This window comes from Oryctolagus cuniculus, chromosome 13 (genome assembly GCF_051225735.1).
Source record: "Oryctolagus cuniculus isolate XC-2025 breed Fujian yellow rabbit chromosome 13, ASM5122573v1, whole genome shotgun sequence".
Taxonomy (NCBI): Eukaryota; Metazoa; Chordata; class Mammalia; order Lagomorpha; family Leporidae; genus Oryctolagus; species Oryctolagus cuniculus.
This window is the reverse complement of record NC_142879.1, coordinates 114,822,388-114,846,384: the sequence shown is the minus strand read 5'-3', so window position 1 is coordinate 114,846,384 and position 23,997 is coordinate 114,822,388. Positions and strand designations below refer to the sequence as shown.

Below are 23,997 nucleotides of genomic sequence, written 5' to 3'. Positions count from 1 at the left end.
CCATATTTCCATGAGCAAATTCAATTCTAAACTCTTTCCACCTCAGCTTTCTCTTTGTAAATTGATAATACTGTCTCCAGAATTAATCTAAGGTATAAATGTTACAAAGTAAGGCATTTACTCTATTAATCTGGCCCCCTAGGGGATACTTGGCAATGTTAGTCCAGTATCCAGTTCTCCTGTTTTTTTTTTTTTTTTTTTGTACTTGGTGAATTAGAGGGTGGTGTAAAATAATTTGAAAAGAAAAATAAACATCAACAAGACACAAATAAAAATTGTATTCTCAAATCTAGATGTTAAACTATGCCGTGTACACCTGTACTGAGAGTTACATTGAAATCCTTGTCATTCGTTACTTGAGAGAAGCTATCCAGGAATAAAGCAGCAGGGGATTTTTCTGAGGAAACAGCGTGTGTAAGGGAACCGTGATTTGGGACTCAGCAGCAGTGGCTGTCACTTCTTAAGATTTTGTTCAAGAAAGGAAGAACAGCAGCTGATCCTTGAGATCTGGGGTGGGAAGGAAGGGAAGGAGGGATGTAAACAAAAGCAAACACCCTCTGGTTCCCAGCCTGTCTCCACCCACCCCACAGTGAAGCCCTAGGAGTGCTCAGTAAGTCTATCCAGGAATGCCCTGGCCTGGACTCCATTTCCCAGAGTCACCCGGTGCTTAATGTTTTTCTGCTCTGAACGCCTGTGCGTGTGAATGTGGGAGAATGTGCGCATGCGCGTTCCTTTCCATGTGGCCTGGGGTTGAGAACAGAGGGAGTTCATTTACTGATCAGAGAGGGCCCTGAGAGGCTGCGCTGCTCCTTCTCTCACATTCCCTGGGGAGTCTTGCTCTGCAAGTACAATTGGAGGCAGTTGGGGAGCACACACCCCAGACCTGCCCTCTGCTGCTTCTGTGCCTCTGCATCTGCCACTGTGGGTCCCAAGTTCCAGCGACTTCTGTCCCACACTCTCCGCTTTGCTCTCCAGGTGTCCTGAAGGAAGGGGACGTGCTCCCAAGATTTTCCACGGCAAGTATGGAGAACAGAAGGGGGCACAGATGTGTGTGTGGGAGAGGGGTGGGTGCGATGGTGGGTGGCGGCTCCCAGACCTCGATCACTTGCTTCTCAGTGATGCTGGGAGCTTCTCCGGCAGAGTCAAGGCTGGGGCCCAGGTGTGTCTCCCACCGCCGCTTCCCAGTCTCCCGATGCTCGGCCAGTCCCATGGGCTGCCTCGCTCAAATTCTCCTTAAAGTCCACTGGACAAGGAATGGCACAAGCAGGGCAGTTGAGAGCACGCCGAAGGAGTCCCATTCCCTATATTTAAATAAGCCCAGTTCCCACTTTGGGTGGGTCAGAGAATGCCTTGTGGCTGGCCTCCGGCTATATCCCCTGGTAGTTCCAGCTGGGCGGGGCTCGGTGGCCCTCAGCCAGAGCCTGAGGCAGTGGAGAGGTGGAGATGGAAGATCAGAGTAGGCTCTGGCTCCTGGCCCCCATGCTGGACCCCGCGGACACATCTGACAGCTGGGGCGCTATGTGTTTGGCTGACTTTCCCAGCAGCACGTGAAGCTTGTGCAGTAGCTTTGTGGATTGATCACTCCTCCGTGTTTAATTAACAGACTTTTTCAATCTGGAGCTTGAGGCCATGGAAACGTAGCTGATTTATTTTCCTGCTTTTTGATTTCTGTCTTCAACCCTTCTTTCTTCTCATGTTATTAGGGATGTCAACTTTTATTACCTGCTGCTAATCCCTTTGCAAAGTGAGAAGTGAACTGAAATTAATGCAAGTCTACTGTATGAGTTAATAATGAGCTACTTCAATCTGGATTTTCATAGTGGAGAGCTATGAAAACATAAATACAGAAAAGTATCAATTTTTCTCTTTCTTTACAGTCACTCAATGCTCCACCAAGCTGAGTATCTTATAATCCATATGGTTTTAATTAAGAGGGTCAGTTACTTTTTAATTAATTAATTTATTTGAAAGGCAGAGTTACAGAGAGGCAAAGGCACAGAGAGGTCTCCCATCTGCTGGTTCACTCCCCAGATGGTCACAGTGGCCAGAACTGCATGGAAGTCAGGAGCCAGGAACTTCTTCCAAGTCTCCCACACAGATGCAGGGGACCAAGCATTTGGGCCATCTTCCACTATTTTCCCAGGCCATAGCAGAGAACTGGATCAGAAAGTGGAGCAGCCAGGTCTTGAACCAGCACCCTTATGGTTTTACCTGCTCAGCCACAACACCAGCTTCAAATTACTTTTCTTATTCTGAGTTCTGTGTTTAACTCCATGCCATTTTCAACATGGGAGGATATTAGTGACAGATTTTCATGACTGTAGCCTATGGAAGCCTTTATACAAGCTGTTAATGTGAAGAGGGGTAAGGAAGAAAAGAGAAAATATGCTTCCCTCCCCCCACAGAGATAGTATACTATACTTTTACTATACACAGTATAGTATACTTTTACTATACACAGTATAGTAGAAGATATGGCTTTGGGCTGGCATGGTGACTCAGTATGTTACTCCTCTGCCTGTGGTGCCAGCATCCCATATGGGCACCCGTTTGAGTCCCAGCTGCTCCTCCTCTGATCCGTCTCTCTGCTATGGCCTGGGAAGGCATGTGGGAGGTCTCCATGTGGGAGACCCAGAAGAAGCTCCTGGCTCCTGGCTTTAGATCAGTGCAGTTCTTCTGGCCATTTTGGCCAATTGGGGAGTGAACCAGCAGAAGGAAGACCTTTCTGTCTGTCTCGTTATCTGTATTTCTACCTCTCAAATAAATAAAACATCTTTTAAAAAGAGAGATGTGGCCCTAAAAACTATTGCTATAGACTAACTTTCAGTATAATGAAGTTATCACTTGATTAACTGAGTGATTCATAAATTCTGTTAGAGTCCTGTTGTCACCAGATTACTAATATGTGAAACTCATTTAGCATAGTAAGGTTACCTAGGAAGTAAGAATAGAAAGTGAATCCTGGATAGAGGTTGTTAGGGTAACATCTTCCTCTGAAACCCAGTGTGTTTTGACCTTTTCTCGCATGTATTCCCTATCACAGTGCTTGTGAGTGGACAAGAAGTTAGGCATTTGTGCTGAAAAGAGCTGCTTCACACCCAGGAAACAACTGTAAGACACTTTCTCAGCAACTATGTTGTTGTGTACATTAATACGAACTTGAAAACAGCCAAGAACAGGATTCCTGGACTACTCAGGCTAACTCACTGTCCTTGGCACATCATTCCCTGCTCTGCAATAAGTTTCTGGCAAGTTCTTTAAAATTTTTAGGAGAGACATATTTCACATGAGAGACATAATCTGGTAATGCAACAGTGATGTCTTTAAGGAAAGGTGCCATGTGAGGAAGCAGTCTGATGGTGTGCATTCATTTTCCCATTTTTTCTTTTTTTTCCTGACAGGCAGAGTTAGCCAGTGTGAGACAGAGACAGACATAAAGGTCTTCCTTCCATTGGTTTACCCCCCAAATGGCTGCTACGGCTGGCACGCTGCACTGATCCAAAGCCAGGAGCCAGGTGCTTCTCCTGGTCTCCCATGCGGGTGCAGGGCCCAAGCACTTGGGCATCCTCCACTGCCTTCCTGGGCCACAGCAGAAAGCTGGACTGGAAGAGGAGCAACTGGGACAGGACTGGTGCCCCTACTGGGACTAGAACCTGGAGTACTGGCACCACAGGCAGAGGATTAGCCTAGTGAGCCATGGCGCCGGCCCATTCATCTTCCCATTAATAACTTTCATTGATGTCTACCACAGGGTGGCAGAAGCAATCCTCCTTCTGAATTGCATCAAGCCAGGAGGATTCATCTACAGTTTATCTGAGCTTTCTTTGTATGAGGGAATAACCAAAATACTACATTGTATACAGTGTATTTTCTTTTAGATTCATTTTATTTACTTGAAAGGCAGATTTACAGAGAGATTGAAAGAGAGGTCTTCCATCCATTGGTTCACTCCTCAAATGGCCACAATGACTTGGGCTGGGCAGGTGAATCCAGGAGCTAGGAGCTTCTTCTGGTTCTCACACTTGATTTCAGAGGCCCAAACACTTGGGCCATCATCCTCTGCTTTCCCAGGTGAATTAGTAGGGAGCTATATTGGAAATGGAGCAGCCAGGTCTTGAACCAGTGCCCATGTGGGGTGCTGGCACTGCCAGGGTCTGCTTAAGTTACTATACCAGTCCCATGTGCATTTTTTCAATGGGAGAGGGGTTAATTTTTTTCTAATATGACTCTCAAAATAAAGATTATAATGTGTAGTAGATGATGATTTTGGTTATATTTTGAGTTTCATTAAATTTCTATATTTTTGAAGTTAATGAGTACTAGTAGTTTTTTTTTTAAATATTTATTTATTTTACTTGCAAGTCAGAGTTACACACAGAGAGAAGGAGAGGCAGAGAGAGAGAGAAGTCTTCCATCTGCTGGTTCACTCCCCAATTCGCTACAGTGGTCAGAGCTGTGCCGATCCAAAGCCAGGAGCCAGGAGCTTCTTCTGTGGAGTAGTTATGTTATGTTATCCTTGCTTTGGATTAGCAAACTCTCTCCCATCCCTCAGTTAAAATGCTTTTTAAAATAGGTTTATTTTGAGGACTGGCACTGTGGCATGGCAGGTGAGGCTGCCACCTACAGTGCTGCCATCCCATATGGGTGCTTGTTTGAGATCCAGCTTTCTGCCGTGGCCTGGGAAAGCAGTGGAAGATGGCCCAAGTTCTTGGGTTCTGCACCCATGTGGGAGACCTGACAGAAGCTTCTGGCTCCTGGCTTCAGATAAATACAGCTCTGGCTATTGCAGCCATTTTCAGAGTGAATCAGTGCATGGAAGACCACTATCTGTGCCTCTGCCTCTCTGTAACTCTGCCTTTTAAATAAATAAATAAATTTTTACATGCTACACCACTGTGCTGGCCCCAAGACCTAACAGGTTTTCTGGGTGCTTATCCTGGGGTTCACTTTTGAGTACTAAGCACAGTTATTCTGTGTGACTGACTATTTCACGTTCCTTCTTATGGAAAAGTGTTTCTCATGTTCTGAGTGATTGGGCTACATGCGCCCATAGTGGAAACTAAAACTTAATTTGGCATTTGAACACCCACAGTACTGAGTCCTGTAATCTTCTGAATTTAATCAGAAAATGTGTTTTAAAACATTTGGTCTGTGGGTAGGCAGGGCAGTTTTCCTGGATCCCTATGAGAACTGATGAGCTGATGGTGTGTTTCTACCCCACATTATATTCTGAAATTTACTTCCTTTTATTTTCTTAAAATAACTATATTTGAAATTTGCTCCCACCTTCTGAAATGTTTGTGCTTCTGTCCTCCTTATAACCATGGACATGAGTAGCCCTTTTCCTTCCCTTTATGATACTACAAGAGCAATGGGACATTGCAGCTCTCTCCCCTGGCAGCACATCTTCCTCAGTACATCTCTTTGAATTAGACCCTGTGTTAACTTGGCTGCACAAAAGGCATATATCTAAACCCAGTGTACCTATTGAATTAAAGTCATCATAAAATCAATATGCCTTGTAAACCTCTCATCTCTTGCTTTGAAATGTGTTGTGAATGTGTCTTTTATGTCAGTGTCTACAAACCAGAGACTTCCCACTTAAGGCAGAGGCTGCTGAGGGACAGCACAACTGTAGCTTTGCTCTGTTACTTTACTGTGGCTACTCTTTCACCCTTTCTCTTTATTTTATTAAGATTTAAAAATTTTTATCTTAAAGCAGAGTTACAGAGAAAGAGGCAGACAGAAGGATGGGGATCTTGCATCTGCTGGTTCACTCAAGAGACTGCAATGAATAATGCTGGCCCAGCCTGGAAGTCCAACCAAGTGTCCCATGTTGGTGCAAGGACCCAAGTACTTGTGCCATCTTTTTCTGCTTCCCCAGTTGTGTTAGCAGGGAGCTGGATCAGAAGTGGAACAGCTGTGAATCAAACTGGCACTCATGGGGCTGGCATTGTGGCACAATGGGGAAAGCCACCATCTGCAATGCCACTTCCCACATGGACAGTAGTTCATGTCCCAGTTGCTCCACTTCAAACCTAGCTCCCTGCTGATGGCCTGAGAAAAGCAGCAGAGGATGACTCAAGTGTTTGGGCCATTGTAACCCATGTGGGAGACCCAGATGAAGTGCCTGGCTCCTGGTTTCTGTGTGGTTCAGCCCTGGCCATGGCAGCCATCTCAGATGGCAGATCTCTCTCTTTCTTGGCATTTATTTATTTGCAAGGCAAAGATAGAGAAAGGGAGAGAATGAGAAAGAGATTTTCCATCTGCTGGTCTACTCCCTAGATGGCTGCAATGGCCAAGACTGGGCCAGGCCCAAGCCAGGCACCAAGAGCTTCATTCAGGTCTCGCACTTGGGTGGCAAGGACCCAGGTATTGGGCCATCTTCTACTTTTCCAGGGCCATTAGAAGAGAGCTGGATCAGAACTGGAGCAGCCAGGACATGAACTGGTGCCTATATGGGATACCAGCATTGTAGGCAGCAGCTTTACCTGCTAATCCACAATGGCATCCCATCTGACTCTCCCTCCTCTCTATAACTCTGACTTTTTTTTAAGATTTATTTTATTTATTTGACAGAGTTACTGATAGAGATAGAGACAGATAGAAAGGTCTTCAGTCTGCTGGTTCACTTTCCAAATGGCCACAGTGGCCAGATCTGAGCTGATCTGAAGCCAGGAGCCAGTAGCTTCTTCTGGATCTCCCACGTGGATATAGGGGACCAAGGACTTGGGCCATACTGTACCACTTTCCAAAGCACATTAGCAGGCAGCTGGATCAGAAGTGGAGCAGCCAAGACCTGAACCAGGGACCATATGGGATGCAGCCCATGGCCTCAACCAGCTGTGCCACTGCACCAGCCCCCAAAACTCTGACTTTCAAATAAATCAATCTTTTTTAAAGGGTGGACACACATATTGGATTCCAGCATTTTATTTGGTGGTGGCTTAATCCACTGTGCCACAAGGCCAGCCCCACCCTTTATCCTTCTGATGATCATGTGTCAAGATCTGGGTAATATCTGCTGAACAAATGTTGGTATTATGGTAGACTCTTCTGTTTTATTTTGGTTCTCATTTGTTGAGTTTATTTTGGCTGCCACTTTTGGGTAGCAGGCTGTGATGTCATCAGTGGCTAAAGCTGCTGTGTGTTAGGCTGGCACTGATTCTACCTTTCCAGTTCTTCAAGTAGAAGTGGAAAATGAAATCCTCTCAAAACTAACATGCTACAAAGTAACAACTGGAAATCAGGCTTCCTTTCTTACCTAACAGACCCAACTGGTCTCTGTTTCTCATTTTAGCCCAAACCTACATCAGATTCCTAGAGCAGAAGGAAGCTTATTTTTTAATGCAGAATTCATAGATGTGGTTGTCCATTCACCTCTGAGAATTAAAGCCATCACTCTGCTTTTTGACTGGTTTTCAGTCTGTGGTGGTGCCCTCTCTCACAAGAAGACAGATTCCTCACAGAAGAATACACCTACGTGGAGAAAGCTTTATGGAGTGGGCTTTCCAAAGTGAAATGGAATTCTGGCCTGGACATCCTTGAGATCATGATCAGCAGAGTGGGGAAATTCTTTGCTATGTCCATTCACATCCTTTCCTTTTTTGTTCATTGTATTCCTCCCTTACATAGTGCTCTGTGCTCTCCTTCTGTTGCACACACACAAGGCATGTCTGTGATTGAGGCTGTGTACCACTGCAGTATCTGGAGTTGCCTTTGTCTCCATCTCTAACTAGAAACTCAGATGCAGAGTGAGGAGGGGACTGCCAGCTGGCCACACAGGGTTTGGGCCCCTTGCTCCTTTACTTTTCTTCAGTGCAGGAGCAGCCTTGAACAGAGTTGCATTGGGTAGTATTATTTCTTTTAGATTTGAGTGCTTGGATAGCAAAAGAAATAAATACTTTTTGCTTATAGAACAGATTGAGGAGGCACTACATAAAGTCAGCAGCAACTTTCTTGTCTCCTGTTACATGTCAAGATGAGTCAGAATATTTAGGGCCATTTGTTAAATTTTTTAAAAAATTAAAAATATTTATTTATTTATTTTTTGACAGGCAGAGTGGACAGTGAGAGACAGAGATGGAGAGAAAGGTCTTCCTTTTTCCGTTGGTTCACCCCACAATGGCTGCTGCAGCTGGCGCACTGCGCTAATCCAAAGCCAGGAGCCAGGTGTTTCTTCTGGTCTCCCATGCAGGTGCAGGGCCCAAGGACTTGGGCCATCCTCCACTGCACTCCTGGGCCACAGCAGAGAGCTGGACTGGAAGAGGAGCAACCGGGACAGAATCTGGTGCCCCAACCGGGACTAGAACCTGGGGTGCCAGCACCACAGGCAGAGGATTAGCCTATTGAGCCACGGTGCCAGCCAATATTTATTTGAAAGGCAGAGTTACAAAGAGTGAGAGAGATGTAAATCATTTATTCACTGTTTTACACCCATAATGGCCACAGCAGCTGGGGTTGGAACTGGATTAAAGTCAGGAGCCAGTATCTTCTTCCACATTTCCCATGTGGGAGTAGGAGCACAAGCACCATTCTTTGCAGCTTTCCTAGGCAGATGAAGGAGCTGGATCAGAAGTAGAGCTGCTGTGGCCTGGGAATGCAGTGGAGGATGGCCCAAGTCCTTAGGTCCTGCACCTGTATGGGAGACCAGGAGAAGCACTTGGCTCCTGAATTCGGATCAGTGTGGTGCACCGGCTGCAGTGGCCATTGGGGGGTGAACCAACTGAAAAGGAAGACCTTTCTCTCTGTCTCTCTCTCACTGTCTACTCTGCCTGTCAAAAAAAAAGAAAAAGAAAGAAATAGAGCAGGTGGGACATGAACTCATGCACAATATAGAATACCAGCATCACAGGCAACAGCTTTCCCACTATGCTATACCATCTTTTTTTAAATATTTATTTTATTTTATTTTATTTGAGTTAGAGAGATGCAGAAGCAGATAGAGAGGAAGAAAGGTCTTCCATCTTCTGGTTTACTCCCCAGATGGCTGCAGTGGCTGGAGCTACCCCAAACTGGAGTCAAGAGCTGGGAGCCTCTTCCAGTTATCCCACATGTGTACAGGGGCCCAAGGACTTGGGTCATCTTCTACTGCTTCCCCAGTAGAAGAGAGCTGGATCAGAAATGGAGCAGCCAAGACTCAAAGCAGCACCCATAAGGGATGTCAGCAATGCAGGCAGCAGCTTTTCCTGCTAGGACACAGTACCAGCACCTCTATTGTCTGTTTTATGGAAATATATATTTATGGGATATTAGAAGGCCATTCAGGCACTCCCTACAAAGCATTTTGAAATAATGATTGACAGTCTGCAAGACTGTTTCCAAAGGGAGAGAGTTGCAGGGACAGAGAGGCAGTGATAATGAAATGGTATGAGGAACAAGGGAAGATGGGAAGGCCAGAAGAAATCTTGAAAAGTATTCCAAAGGATAAAGTAATAGGACACAGGTCATTTGTGCAGATTGCCAAAATTAACCTTTTCTACTTTAGGGTTTTCCTTTTTTTATTTAAATTAGAGATAATTTCTAACATAATTTGTGATATACTTGACTCACTTTTCAGTTTTTTTCTTACAGATAAGATGTGCTTATAAGATGTAGAGGGGCTGGTACCTATATGGGCAGCAGTTCTAGCCTCAGCTGCTCCTCTTCTGTATTGGCTCTCAGCTATAGCCTGGGAAAACAGTAGAAGATGGCTCAAGTGCTTAGGCCCTTGTACCCAAGTGGGGAACAGAAAAGAAGCTCTTGGCTTCAGATCAGTGCAGCTCAATCTGTTATAGCCATTTGGGGAGTGAACCAGCAGACAGAAGACCTTTATCTCTGTCTCTTCCTCTCACTGTCTATAATTCAACCTCTCAAATAAATAAATAAAATCTTAAAAAAAAGATATAGAGAAGCACTGTAATTAAATGCAATAGTACACTCCTAAATATGCAGTTAACATTAATTTTCTTTTAACATTTATTTAATGAATATAAATTTCCAAAGTACAGCTTATGGATTACATGGCTTCCCCCCATAACTTCCCTCCCAACTACAACCCTAACCCTCTCCTGCCCCCTCTCCCCTTCCATTCACATCAAGATTCATTGTCAATTATCTTTATATACAGAAGATCAATTTAGTAAATATGAAGTAAAGATTTCAACAGTTGGCACCCACACAGAAACACAAAGTGAAAAATATGGTTTAAGTACTAGTTATAGCATTAAATCACAATGTACAGCACATTAAAGACAGAGATCCTACATGAGGAGTAAGTGCACAGTGACTCCTGTTATTGACTTAACAAATTGACACTCTTGTTTATGGTGTCAGTAATCACCCTAGGCTCTTGTCATGAGTTTACAAGGCTATGGAAGCATTTTGAGTTTGCCAACTCTGATCATATTTAGACAAGGTCGTAGTCAAAGTGGAAGTTCTCTCCTCCCTTCAGAGAAAGGTAGCTACTTCTTTGAAGACCTGTTCTTTCCATTGGGATCTCACTCTCAGAGATCTTTTGTTTAGGTCCTCTTTTTTTTTTTTTTTTTTTTGGCCAGAGTGTCAGCTGTCATGGGCTTTTTAGCCAGATCTGAATGCCTTAAGGGCTGATTCTGAGGCCAGAGTGCTGTTTAGGACATCTGCCATTCTATGAGTCTGCTGTGTATCCTGCTTCTCATGTGGAATCATTCTCTCTTTTTTTTTTATTCTATCGGTTACTATTTTCAGACACTAGTCTTGTTTATGTTATCCCTTTGACTCATAGTCCTATCAGTGTGATCACTTGTGGACAGCAATTGATCACTTGGACTAGTGATATGGCATTGGTATATGCCACCTTGATTGGATTGAATTGGAATCCCCTGGTATATTTCTAACTCTACCATTTGGGGCAAGTCCAATTGAGCATGTCCCAAATTGTACATCTCTTCCCTCTCTTATTCCCACTCTTACATTTAACAGGGATCACTTTTCAGTTAAGTTTCAACACTCAAGAATAACTGTATATTAATTACAGAATTCAACCAATAGTATTAAGTAGAACAACCAAAAATACTTAAAGGGATAAAGTATTAAATTGTACATCAACAGTCAGGGCAAAGGCTGATCAAGTCACCATTTCTTGTAGTGTCCATTTCACTTCAACAGGTTTCCTTTTTGGTGCTCGGTTAGTTGTCACCAATCAGGGAGAACCTATGGTATTTGTCCCTTTGGGACTGGCTTATTTCACTCAGCACGATGTTTTCCAGATTCCTCCATTTTGTTGCAAATGATCAGATTTCATTGTTTTTGACTGCTGTATAGTATTCTATAGAGAACATGTCCCATAATTTCTTTATCCAGTCTACCATTGATGGGCATTTAGGTTGGTTCCAGGTCTTAGTTATTGTGAATTGAGCTGCAATAAACATTAATATGCAGACCGCTTGTTTGTTTGCCAATTTAATTTCCTTTGGGTAAATTCCAAGGACTGGGATGGCTGGGTTGTATGGTAGGGTTATATTCAGGTTTCTGAGGAATCTCCAGACTGATTTCCATAGTGGCTTTACCAGTTTGCATTCCCACCAACAGTGGGTTAGTGTCCCTTTTTCCCCACATCCTCGCCAGCATCTGTTGTTGGTAGATTTCTGAATGTGAGCCATTCTAACCGGGGTGAGGTGAAACCTCATTGTGGTTTTGATTTGCATTTCCCTGATGGCTAGTGATCTTGAACATTTTTTCATCTGTTTGTTGGCCATTTGGATTTCCTCTTTTGAAAAATGTCTATTGAGGTCCTTGGCCCATCTTTTAAGTGGGATGTTTGTTTTGATGTTGTGGAGTTTCTTGATCTCTTTGTAGATTCTGGTTATCAACCCTTTATCAGTTGCATAGTTTGCAAATATCTTTTCCCATTCTGTCGGTTGCCTCTTCACTTTCCTGACTGTTTCTTTTGCAGTACAGAAACTTCTCAATTTGATGCAATCCCAATAGTTGATTTTGGCTTTGACTGCCTGTGTCTCCGGGGTCTTTTCCAGGAAGTCTTTGCCGGTGCAAATATCTTGCAGGGTTTCTCCAATGTTCTCTAATAATTTGATGGTGTCAGGACGTAGATTTAAGTCTTTAATCCATGTTGAGTGAATTTTTGTGTAAGGTGAAAGGTAGGGGTCTTGCTTCATGATTCTGCACGTGGAAATCCAGTTTTCCCAGCACCATTTATTGAATAGACTGTCCTTGCTCCAGGAATTGGTTTTAGATCCTTGATCAAATATAAGTTGGCTGTAGATGTTTGGGTTGATTTCTGGTGTTTCTATTCTGTTCCATTGGTCTATCCATCTGTTTCTGTACCAGTACCATGCTGTTTTGATTACAACTGCCCTGTAGTATGCTTTGAAATCTGGTATTGTGATGCCTCTGGCTTTGTTTTTGTTGTACAAAATTGCTTTAGCTATTTGAGGTCTTCTGCATTTCCATATGAATTTCAGCATCATTTTTTCCAGATCTGAGAAGAATGTCTTTGGTATTTTGATTGGGATTGCATTGAATCTATAAATTGCTTTTGGGAGAATGGACATTTTGATGATATTGATTCTTCCAATCCATGAGCATGGAAGATTTTTCCATTTCTTGGTATCCTCTTCTATTTCTTTCTTTAAGATTTTGTAATTCTCATTGCATTAAATTTTTGTTGAGAAAGGGATGAGCTTGGCTTTATGTGTGTCTTGCTTTGAGCAGAATTTTTATGACTGAATTTGAGATAATTAAAAATCAGTTTTGTAATTGAAACATTGACCATTTTTACTGCTGCAGCCTCCCCCTCATTCTGTGTCCCTATGCAGATAGTCCACATGAGAGTACAACAGAAAGAGAGGCCTGCATATCTGGAGTAATGCAAGTATGCCCTTTGCTTAAACCAGGGGATTGATCCACTGGAGTTCTTCGTGATTCAGTTTACATTTTTCTGTAGAGTAAAATATAGTGATTTGGGTAAAGTATCTTGTCTTCTAGTAGATGATTCCAATTGGCTTTCTTATCCATCTACCTGGCATCACAGGTGATTCCCAAGACAGGTGTTGGGCTCTATGGAAAAAAAAAAAAAGTAGCCTCTTCAGAGTTGATGTATTTCTCCTGGATAATTGGAGAAATGTTTTGTAAGAAGCAGTTCATGGAGGATGTATATTTCCCTAGAAATGAGACAGAAGTGATTCCCTTTCCTTGCCCCTCCCTGAGCTAGTTCCTGAGGCTTATTATCAGGCCAAGAATGCTAATATTTATAGGCCAATTATGAATGATACATGTTTGTCTTACACATGAGATGTCTACAGATCTGTTTCTCAAGGCCTTTAAGATAAAATAAGAAAATTTTGCAACAAAAGAGAAGGTTTTCATTGCCTGTTGCCTTGGTCTAGGATCTGTGCATTTATTACCCACTTAGTTCTCTGACTCCTATTGTGAGCCCTCCTAATGGTTCTTTTTTGGCCATTCCTGTGTCCAGATTCCTTAATGGGTGACAATTTTTGACCAGACTTCCAGTCTGATAACTCAGCCCAATTTGGAGTTGACTAGTTTGTGTAGCCACTTCAGGATTAAGGTGGTCCAAAACTGCCAGTGCCCAGTGACTGGGCTGCCTTTATGCTCACTCAAGAGATAAGACTCTGGGCACAGGTCCCAAATGGCTTTGCTTGATCCTCTTCCCTTGATCTCCCTGGTGACCAAACTGATTCTCAGGTAGGCAGGGAACTTGTTGGCTCACAGAAGTCTCCAGATTTCTATTTTGCATTCATCTGCAAAATATTTGAAAGTTTTCTCTTGGATCTCTAAAGTCCTGAGTAGGGAGTTTTATTGTATTGAGATGTGTCTTTATAAAGACAGGTGTCACTGAAGACTGTATGTCCTCAGAATTAACTGAACTCTCCCAGGCCTGCATGGAGTTCCAGGATCCTGGCTTCAGGCTGAACATTGCCTGCTATTGTGAGCATTTGGGGATGTACCAGAAAATGGAAGAAATCTCTCTCCCTCTCCCTCTCCCCCTGCCTTTCAAATAAAATCAAAAACAGATAAAAATTGGAAAAAAAATGTGTTTTCCCTTGTGTCCTAAAGAAAAAGTAATTACTGTTGTTATAGGTAGAACTCATTTGTACACTTCACAAATACTCATCAGTCTCAGGTTAATGGCTTGGTGATCACTGCTGGCTGTGCTGCCTACTCAGCTCCCATTCTGTAATGCATCCCCTTCTTCTGCAGTTCACTTTGGGTGCTCATGAAACACCAAACTGCCTCCTGACTTCGCATTCCTGTGTTTTTTATACACAGCTTGGCCATAATCTCATTTTCTTAAGCAGCATGCTAATTTTTATGAGTGCTTCACAGGCAAAGAATAATGGGGACATTGATTTTCTCTGAGCTTTTTCCCTAAGTTGTTTATTTTATGAAATTGATTCTGGGTGATGTGTAAAACTTTGGTGGATTAGAAGTTGTGGTGCAGAATTTGATATTAGAGAAATAAGTCTGTCACTGCCACTTGCACTGTGCCCCACCCTGCAACCTATGCCTGCCTTTGGGTTCTGTTTTTATAGAGTGTTGGAATGAGGCAGTAGTGATTCACTAAAGGAATAAATTTTCAATTGTTAAACATTTCTATTTTTATTAATACAAAGAGATCAGATTGCATAAGAATGTAATTCCATAAGAACATAACCATACTTCTCTATTTCCTCCTCCTTTCTTCCTTTCTCTTTTTAAGAATTTAATAAGCTGGCTTTTTTCCCTAACCTAGTCATTACCCCTTCACCTCCAGCCTTCCTGTCTATTTGTTCCTACTTTACAATCTAGTGCTTTAAGCTTTTTCCCTTCTTTCATGCATGTTTTTGCCTACTCCTACCCCAATTCCAAAGAAGGAAAAATGAATAAAAATCATGACATATTGATTCAAAGACAGTAATCCTATCCAGAAATACAGAAAAAAAGTTACCTTCTTTTTTTTAATTAATAATTTATTTACTGATCTACTTTTCTGGAAGAGGCAGCTAGAAGTTCTCCAAGGTCTGTTCTTAGAACGTGAGGAGAGCCAGAGATATTGGATAGACTCTTTACAGTCTGTTTGTTTTACTGTGAGAGATATTGTTCCACTTGCCTGTGGCAGAAAAAAAATGAAATTTCAATGATTTTTTTTCTGTATTACTAATTTTTATGATGAGTCTCTTCTTTATCAATGGATAGAGACCAGTCAAGTTTACCATAAGCAAAAAATTTCACAGACACAACTGCTTCCAGAGGAGATGCATGCCCCTCCATCCCATGTGGCCTTCTCTGAGATCTCCAGGTGGCTTCTCTTGGTCTCCTGAAAGCAAAGAGAAGATTCAACCACAGAAAAAGTTCACTACAACTGTGGTGTTGTTTCTTGGAAGTTCCTGCCAAAAAGTAATCATTTAAGAACACCAGGGGCATTTTATTAGTTTCACAGGACTCTCTTCTTCCTGGCTTCAGTGGAGAGGAAAAATAACCAAAGTTGAAGCATGATTCTAGGCAAAGCACAATTATTTATCTGTGTAACAAAAATCCTCATATTTTTTTTTCTGCACATTGTTAGTCTTACATGGGTTAGAAAGAAAAAATACTATTTAATGTCTTAGAACTGTCTAATGTTAAAAAGTGTAAGAATTAAAAATTGGTATTTTGTGCTCTTATAAAGCTCCAAAAGCATTAACATTGTGCATTTCTGCGTGATTTGAAAATTCTAAATTTGAAATCAATTGCATTGACTGGCTTTGCAGAGTAGGAAGAAAATAATTGGCTTATTAATTATTTATAGAGACTATGAAAGAAGCTATTCATTGTTACCAATTGTCTATGATAAGCTTTAATGTTTATGAAACCATGATTCATTTTATTTTATGAGCTATGTCCACTTGAAGTTGTGAAAGAAAACATGCAATAGTGGTTGCAATTCACTTTAAAAGATTTTTTTTAAAGATTTTGTTTATTGATTTGAGAGGTAGAGTTATAGACAGTGAGGGGTAGGACAGAGAAAAAGGTCTTCCATCCATTGGTTCACTCCCCAAATGGCTGCAACAGCCAGAGCTGCTCAATCCAAAGCCAGGAGCCAGGTGCTTCTTTCCAGTCTCCCATGGGTGCAGGGGCCCAAGCACTTGGGCCATCTTATACTGCTTTTCCAGGCCATAGCAGAGAGCTGGATTGAAAGAGGAGCAGCTGGGACTAGAACCAGTGCCCATATGGGATGCCAGTGCTGCAGGTGGAGGATTAACCTACTGCGCCATGGCACCAGGCCCACAATTCTCTTGAAAACAGAAACATTTATTCCTGAGTCTTTTGATTAGTTAGGCCAATGAAGTCCTGACAGGGCACATATGTCTCTAGCATTAGAGGAGTGCTCATCATTCTTATGTTGTGTTCTGTTGCTGTTCAGCCTGTGACCATGAGACACATAAATAAAAAACCAGAAATTCAGCATGTGGTTACCCCACAAGGAATCTTGTTTGCATCTGAATAAATTTTCTAGCCAGGTGTTTTTAAGTTGCTAAATATTCTCCTAATTTGTACTTACTTAAAGACTATTAACTTAGTACCACAATTTTTGTTACAATAAGGTGATTGCAGATAAGGAATTATCTTCTAGATAAAACTAGAAGTTTTACTTTGTAACAATCACAGACTAGCAGAAGTCATAAACCATTAACTCTCATTTTTCTAAAATAGGAGGTTGTAATTAATATGAGTATATAAAGAATATATTTTTTAAGATTTTATTTAGTTGAGAGGTAGAATTACAGACAGAGAGAAAGGTCTTCCTTCTGTTGATTAACTCCCCAGATGGCTCAATGGCTAGAGCTGCACCCATCTAAAGCCAGGAGCCAGCTGCTTCTTCCTGGTCTCCCATGCAGGTGCAGGGGCCCAAGCACTTGGGCCATCTTCCACTGCTTTCCCAGGCCATAGCAGAGAACTGGACTGGAAGAGGGGCAGCCAGGACTAGAACCAGTACTCATACTGGATGCTGGCACCACAGGCAGAGGATTTACCTGCTGCACAACAGCACCAGCCCCAAGTACATGAAGAATTTAGAACAGAAAATCTACCAACCTCATGGAGTTTATCTCCCTTTCAAAACTTTCAATAACCTTTGGGATGGAAAATGCTAATTTAAAGTACTGTAATTAAATTCACACAAACAAAAATGTTTTAGGATGTTTTTATTTCATTATTTAAGTTAGATACTATTAGGAAATTCTAGATTATTTTGTGGGTAAATTGTAATTTCTTTTCACAAGTGTATTTGAGTAGAAACACAAGCTTTTATAATCAATTATTTATGTTTAAAACATTTGTTTAAGGCCGGCGCCACGGCTCACCAGGCTAATCCTCCACCTTGCGGTGCCAGCACACCGGGTTCTAGTCCCAGACAGGGCACTGGATTCTGTCCCGGTTGCCCCTCTTCCAGGCCAGCTCTCTGCTGTGGCCAGGGAGTGCAGTGGAGGATGGCCCAAGTGCTTGGGCCCTGCACCCCATGGGAGACCAGAATAAGTACCTGGCTCCTGCCATTGGATCAGTGCGGTGCACAGGCCGCAGCGTGCTGGCCGCGGTGGCCATTGGAGGGTGAACCAACGGCAAAGGAAGACCTTTCTCTCTGTCTCCCTCTCACTGTCCACTCTGCCTGTCCAAAAAAAAAAATTTCTTTTTTTGCTTATGTATGTTATGTTTTGTATTAAAATAACAGCATGTTATGAAGTTTAGAAACATCTTGTTCCATACAAGCCTATACTTTTTTAAAGCTTTATTTAAAAAGAATCTTTATATTTATTTTTTTTAACACATCAAATTCAGGTGACACCGTAAGTCCATAATTTCCCACAAAATTCGTAAACTTAACAACTGAGTATCTTAAGTCTTATAAATCTTCTGAATCATTCATAGTTATGCACTCAATGGAACGTACTCCTCAGCAGCTGAGAAGAATCTTAACTTAAAAGCACCAACTCTTCAGGCATCTCTACAGACCTCTATTTTTCATTCTCTAAGACATGCAGTCAGACTGCTGATGCAGCAAATACCAATTCACCTTAAGCTGAATGGATAAGAAAAAGCATTTGGGAAACCAACATTCTTAATATTAAGTCTGAAAGCATTTCTACCTCTTTACTGAATGACTTTCCCTTCTGTCAATGTTAAACTCTAATGAATAAAAATTGTGTTTTGAACATAAGTTTTTCAGGTTAATCTAACACTTTAGGACATTTGTATTTGTTTTATATAAGTCTTAAGGAAAACAAAAAGGTAATCTCTAATCTAGACAATTCTGGAATCTTTTATTAGATGTACAATTTTACTGCAAAGTAATGTGATCTGTTTGTCCAAATATTATGGCTTTTAAAAAATTCTCTTCATGTATGTAAATTAATAAAGCTTATTTCCAATATATATTTTCTGTGTTTTCATTTGCTGAAGCAGGGTTCAAAGGGTGTTTTTAGGATCTTGCCAACATCAGCCCTATGTACCCATCAATTATTGGAGCCATTAAATGGACAATAAAACTGGTTCAGGCTACTGATGAATGCTTCAAAGGGAATCTGATATTCACAAATTTAATCATCATATTCAATTCAACTGAAGTCTTTCTTAAAACTGTACTCTTGATAGGCTGAAGATAGGGTAATGGAGTTAGTTCTTTATACCAAAGATACATGGATCTGTTGTACAAAGGCTTCATTCTCTGTCAGTCATCAGTAACTTGAGGGCTTTCTGTAGATTCTGAATGGCAGTGCTTACATCTTCATATTGCAAAGCACTGTGAGCATATTTGCAGTATCTCTGAGCTCTCACAAAGTCCTCAGGGGTGAGGTGGGTATCGCCTTGGGAAACTGTACTGGAAAGTGCAGGATCAATGGCTGGAATAGTCTATAGAGTAGGTTGGATGGTATTCCTTGTTACACCCATGCTATGAGGCACTTTCGTTGGTGTGTTGGCTGGGGCATGTGCACCCAGAGGAATCTGTATTCAACTATAGCTGTCTGATGGCATGCTGCCTGGGTCAACTGCTGAAGATGATGATGGCTGAGGTGTGTTGAGTGGGCAGAGATGCTACTACAGCATCTTCATTTTCTTCACCATCAGTATCTTCCTCAATTGCAATAGGGCCTGCTTGAGGAGTCTCCTCATTGTTTAAGCAATTATGGATATATGTTGCCTTCCACCTTGCATACTTTGTGTGTTTCACATTTTCATCAGTGTTATGTCAAACACAGTTATGACATCTATTAAAAGACTTGCAGTATAGAAGAACTTGATCATGTTTTTTTGTGAAATTGCCCAGCACAATGTTCACTGTCTGCATATATAAACATTATCCAAGAATAATTCCTCAAATGGGCAGAACCAACTACTCCTTGGGTAATAGCTTCATTATCACCCCCACTGTTTCTTTTTGTTGTTGTTGTGAAGAACCTGAGCCTGGATCAATGTGCAGCTATTTTAGACTAGGCCTCCATCTTGTAACTCGGGCATGACTGGGCCCTGAACCCTAATCCAAAAGCTCTGAAAGAAGAAAAATAAACTCCCCTTGTGATAAACTCCCCTAGCAACAGCCAATCAGCAGATAGCAGGGAAATACCTAAAGTTCCATGTATCTTTTCAGGCAGTTAAGGTGATTGATAACATCCCAAAACCCTGCAGTTTGGAACGTACACCCTAGCGGTTCATACCCTATACTTTAGCCAATCATTTTAAAAAGTATCAACCCCAGAGCCATCCAACCACCTTTACTAGTCTATTCCCACCACTGGGTTTACTAAGCAATTTTAAGAGATGTTCTTTAAATTTCCCACAGAATGAGATGATTTGCTGAATGGTGCTATAATGTATAGAATGTCTCTGAAAACCCTATATAAACCCCACAAAAGAAATGGGATGGATCCTCATCAGAAGACTGCTGTGATGATTGGAGGAGTGGACCCTAGCTCGAGCTAGAATAAACCCTTTGCTTTTGTATCATTGAAGTCTCTCATTGGGATAATTGAGTCCCATCTGAGTCCGGTCTAACAGTTGTTGTTAAGATTTATTTATTTATTTGAAAGGCAGAGTTACAGAAAGGCAGAGAGACAGAGAGAGACTCGGTGTCTGACATCTGCTAGTTCACTCCTCAAATGGCTGCAGTGGCTGGAGCTGTGCTGTTCTGAAGCCAGGAGCCAGGAGATTCTTCCAGGTCTCCCACATGGGTGCAGGGGCCCAAGAACTTGGGCCATCTTCATTTTTTTTTGACAGCCAGAGTGGACAGTGAGAGGGAGAGAAAGGTCTTCCTTTTCCATTGGTTCACCCCGCAATGGCCACTGTGGCTGGCACACTGCAGCCGGCACACCATGCTGATCCAAAGCCAGGAGCCAGGTGCTTCTCCTGGTCTCCCATGTGGGTGCAGGGCCCAAGCACTTGGGCTGTCCCTCACTGCACTCCTGGGCCACAGCAGAGAGCTGGACTGGAAGAGGAGCAATCAGGACAGAATCCAGTGCCCCAACCAGGACTAGAACCCTGGGTGCTGGCACTGCAGGCGGAGGATTAGCCTAGTGAGCTGTGGTACCAGCTGGGCCATCTTTCTACTGCTTTCCCAGGGCAGAGCAGAGAGCTGGGTCAGAAGTGGAGCAGCTGGGACTTGAACTGGAGCACATATGGGATGCAGGCACTGTAGGCCAGGGCTTTAATGTGCTGCACCACAGTACCAGCCCCCCAACTGTTTCTTAAGAGCTTCTAACTGACCCATTAATTTTGATAAAAATTTACAACACTCAGTTTTATTATGAATCTTCATTCTAGTTTGCATGGCATATAAATGACCCCCTTGGTGAGATACATAATGATTGAACAATGGCTGCCAACCACCTCTCAGATCAATTCTTGAGCAACTATTCAGTAACTGGCCACCACAGAGTCCTGTTTGTCATGCTCTTGAACCATCAGGTGGTGCTGAATGTTCTTAAACTGGGGAGAGTGGGGGCAGTGGAGCAAGTTCGGCCATCTCCACTCTAGCACTCTAGCATATCACCACTTCCTCAAGCCTATACTTTTTTCAAGTACATATTCTTACATTCACAGAAAAGCAGTTTAAACCAGACTATTGTAAAAATAATTCAATGGTTGTAGATGTCTGCTCATACAACATTTAAAATTGTTCAGTAAAATACTTGGTGATTTTTAAAAAATGATTTATTTATTTATTTGAATTGCAGATTTACAGAGAGAGAGAAAGAGAGAGAGATCTCTGCTGGTTCACTCCCCAAATGACCACAATGGCCAAGGCAGGGCTAGATTGAAGCCAAGAGCCAGGAACTTCATCCAGGTCTGCCACATGGGTACAGGGATCCAAGCACATGAGCCATCATCCACTGCTTTCTCAGGCTCATTAGCAGAAAGCTGGATCAAAAGTGGAGCAGCTAGGACTCAAACCAGCACTCATATGGGATGCCAGTACTGCAGGCAGTGGCTTAACCCACTAAGCCACAGTGCCTGTCCCAAAATGATTTTTGGTTTCTGTATGATAGCCATACTAACTGGGGTGAGGAGAAATCTCACTGTGGTTTCTATTAGCATTTCCCTGATCGCTAGTGATCCTGAACATTTTTTCATGTGTCTGTTGGCCATTTGAATTTCTTCCTTGGAAAAATGCTTGTTAAAACTGCCTGTTAATATAACAGGAAAAATGGCTGTTGCCCATTTCTTGAACTGGATTCTTTGTTTTGTTGTTGAATTTGTTGAGCTCATAGAGATTTTGCAAATTTTTACTAATAGTTTGTGAATATTTTCTTGTATTCTGTCAGTTGCTTCCTTAGTTGCAGTTCAGAAGTGTCTTAGCTTGATATAATCTCCTTTGGCCATTTTTCCTTTTATTGTCTGTGCTTCATGGGGTCTTTTTCCAAAAGTCTTTGACTATGACAATGTCTTGCAGAGTTTCCCTGATATTTTCTCCTAGATTTAGATGATTGATCCAATTACAGTTAATTTTTGTGCGAGTTGCAATGTAGGGATCTTGTTTCCTACTACATTGTGAAGAACAAATTTTCCCAGCACTATTTTTGAAGAGATTGTCCTTTCTCCAGAGATTGCTTTAAATTTGTTTGTCACAAACTAACTGGTTTTAGACATGCAGATTAATTTTCAGAGGTTCTATTCTGTTTCATAGGTCTACATGTCTTTTGGCATGCCAATAACAAGCTATTTTTATTATAACTGCCCTGTAGTAGATCTTGAATTCTGGAAGCGTGATGCCTCCCTCTTTGCTTTTATTAAGATTGCCTTGGCATTTCATCGCAATTTTAACATCATTTTTTTCCTAACTCTGAGAAGAATGTTGTTGATATTTTGATTGGGATCATGTTGAATCTGTAAATTGCTTTTGGGGGACTGGCACTGTGGAATAGTAAGTTGAGCCTCTGTGGCATTGGCATCTCATGGATGCCAGTTTGGGTCCCAGCTGGTCCTCTGATCCAGCTCTCTGCTCATGGCCTGGGAAGGCAGAGGAAGATGGCCCAAGTGCTTGGGCTCCTGTATCCACATAGAAGATGAGGAGGAAGCTCCTAGCTCCTGGGTTCAGATCAGCCTAGCACCAGCCATTACAGCCATTTGGAGAATTAACCAGCAGTTAGAAGACATCGCTTTCTGTCTCTCACTCTCTTTGTCTATAACTGCCACTCAAATAAATAAATGATTGTAAAAATAAAATTAAAAACAATTTCTTTTGGTAGTATGGGAATTTTGATGATATTAGTTCTTCCAATTTATGAACATGTATTTCTTTAATGTTTTGTAATTTTTCTTGTAAAGATCTTTCACACCCTTGACTAAATTTATTACAAGGTAATAAAAAATTTTTATGGTTATCGTGAATGGCACTGATCTGATAAGTTATTTTTCAGCAATGGCATATTTGTGTATGTAATGGTTATTGATTTTTGTGTGTTGATTTTATATCTTACAACTTTACCAAACTCTCTTATGAGTTTCAATAATCACTTGGTGGAGTCTTTTGGTTTTCCAATATATAGGATCATGTTATCTGCAAACAGATTATTGGACTTTCTCCTTTCTAATTGTTTTTTAATTTCTTTTGCTTGAATTATTGCCATGGCTAAAGCTGTTAGTAGTGTTGGAGAGCAACTGTGGTTTCAGATCTTAATGGAAATGCTTCCAAGATTTCCCATTCAATATGATGTTGAAGATTTGTCATATATTGCCTTGATTGTGTTAAGGAATGTTCCTTCTATACCCAACTTGCTTAAGGTTTTTATAATGAAAGGCTGTTTTTTATCAAATACTTTCTCTTCGTCTATTGAGATCATCATGTGGTTTTTATTCTTTAGTTTTCTAGTGTCACATATCACATTTATTGATTTGCATATGTTGAATGATCCCTGCATACCAGGGGTACATTCCACTTGGTCCAGGTAAATTATCTTTATGATCTGTTGTTGGATTTTAATTAGCTAGTATTTTGTTAAGAATTTTTTGCATCTGTGCTTCAGAGATATTGTTCTTTAATTCTCTTTCTCTATTGTATCATTTTCTGGTTTAGAAAATAAGGTGACACTGGCCAAATAGAAGGAGTTTGGGAATACTCTTCTCTTTCAATTGTTTTGAATAGCTTAAGAAGAATTGGAATTGGTTCTGTTTTGAAAGTCTGGTAGAATTTAGCACTTGAAGCTATCTGGTCTTGGGCTTTTCTTTGAAGAGTTTTTGTTACTGATTCAATCTCTGTCTTGGATTTTTGGTTTGTTTAGGTTTCCTATATGTCTTCATGACTCAATTTTGTTATCTAGCATGTGTTTTTCTTCCAGATTTTCTAATTTGTTGCCCATTGCATGTGATGCCCACATTCTATATTGCAGTGCTAATCTAAGTTTTCAGTGTTCCACTTTTTTTTTTTTTGACAGGCAGAGTGGACAGTGAGAGAGAGACAGAGAGAAAGGTCTTCCTTTGCCATTGGTTCACCCTCCAATGGCTGCCACGGCCGGCGCGCTGCAGCCGGCACACCACGCTGATCTGATGGCAGGA

The 23,997-nt window shown here is 41.7% G+C and overlaps 1 protein-coding gene and 1 pseudogene across 1 annotated transcript in view; one reads left to right on the top strand and one right to left on the bottom strand.

Moving 5' to 3' along the window:
• The first annotated feature begins 563 nt into the window (after positions 1–563).
• The window catches only part of LOC149122899 (uncharacterized), a 54,248-nt gene continuing 30,814 nt past the window's right edge, over positions 564–23,997 (top strand). Inside the window, exon 1 of the mRNA XM_089312506.1 lies at positions 564–1,016. The gene's annotated coding sequence lies outside the window, so the exon portion shown is untranslated. The remainder of the gene's footprint in view (positions 1,017–23,997) is intronic.
• LOC100340462 (vacuolar protein sorting-associated protein VTA1 homolog) lies at positions 18,644–20,968 on the bottom strand (annotated as a pseudogene).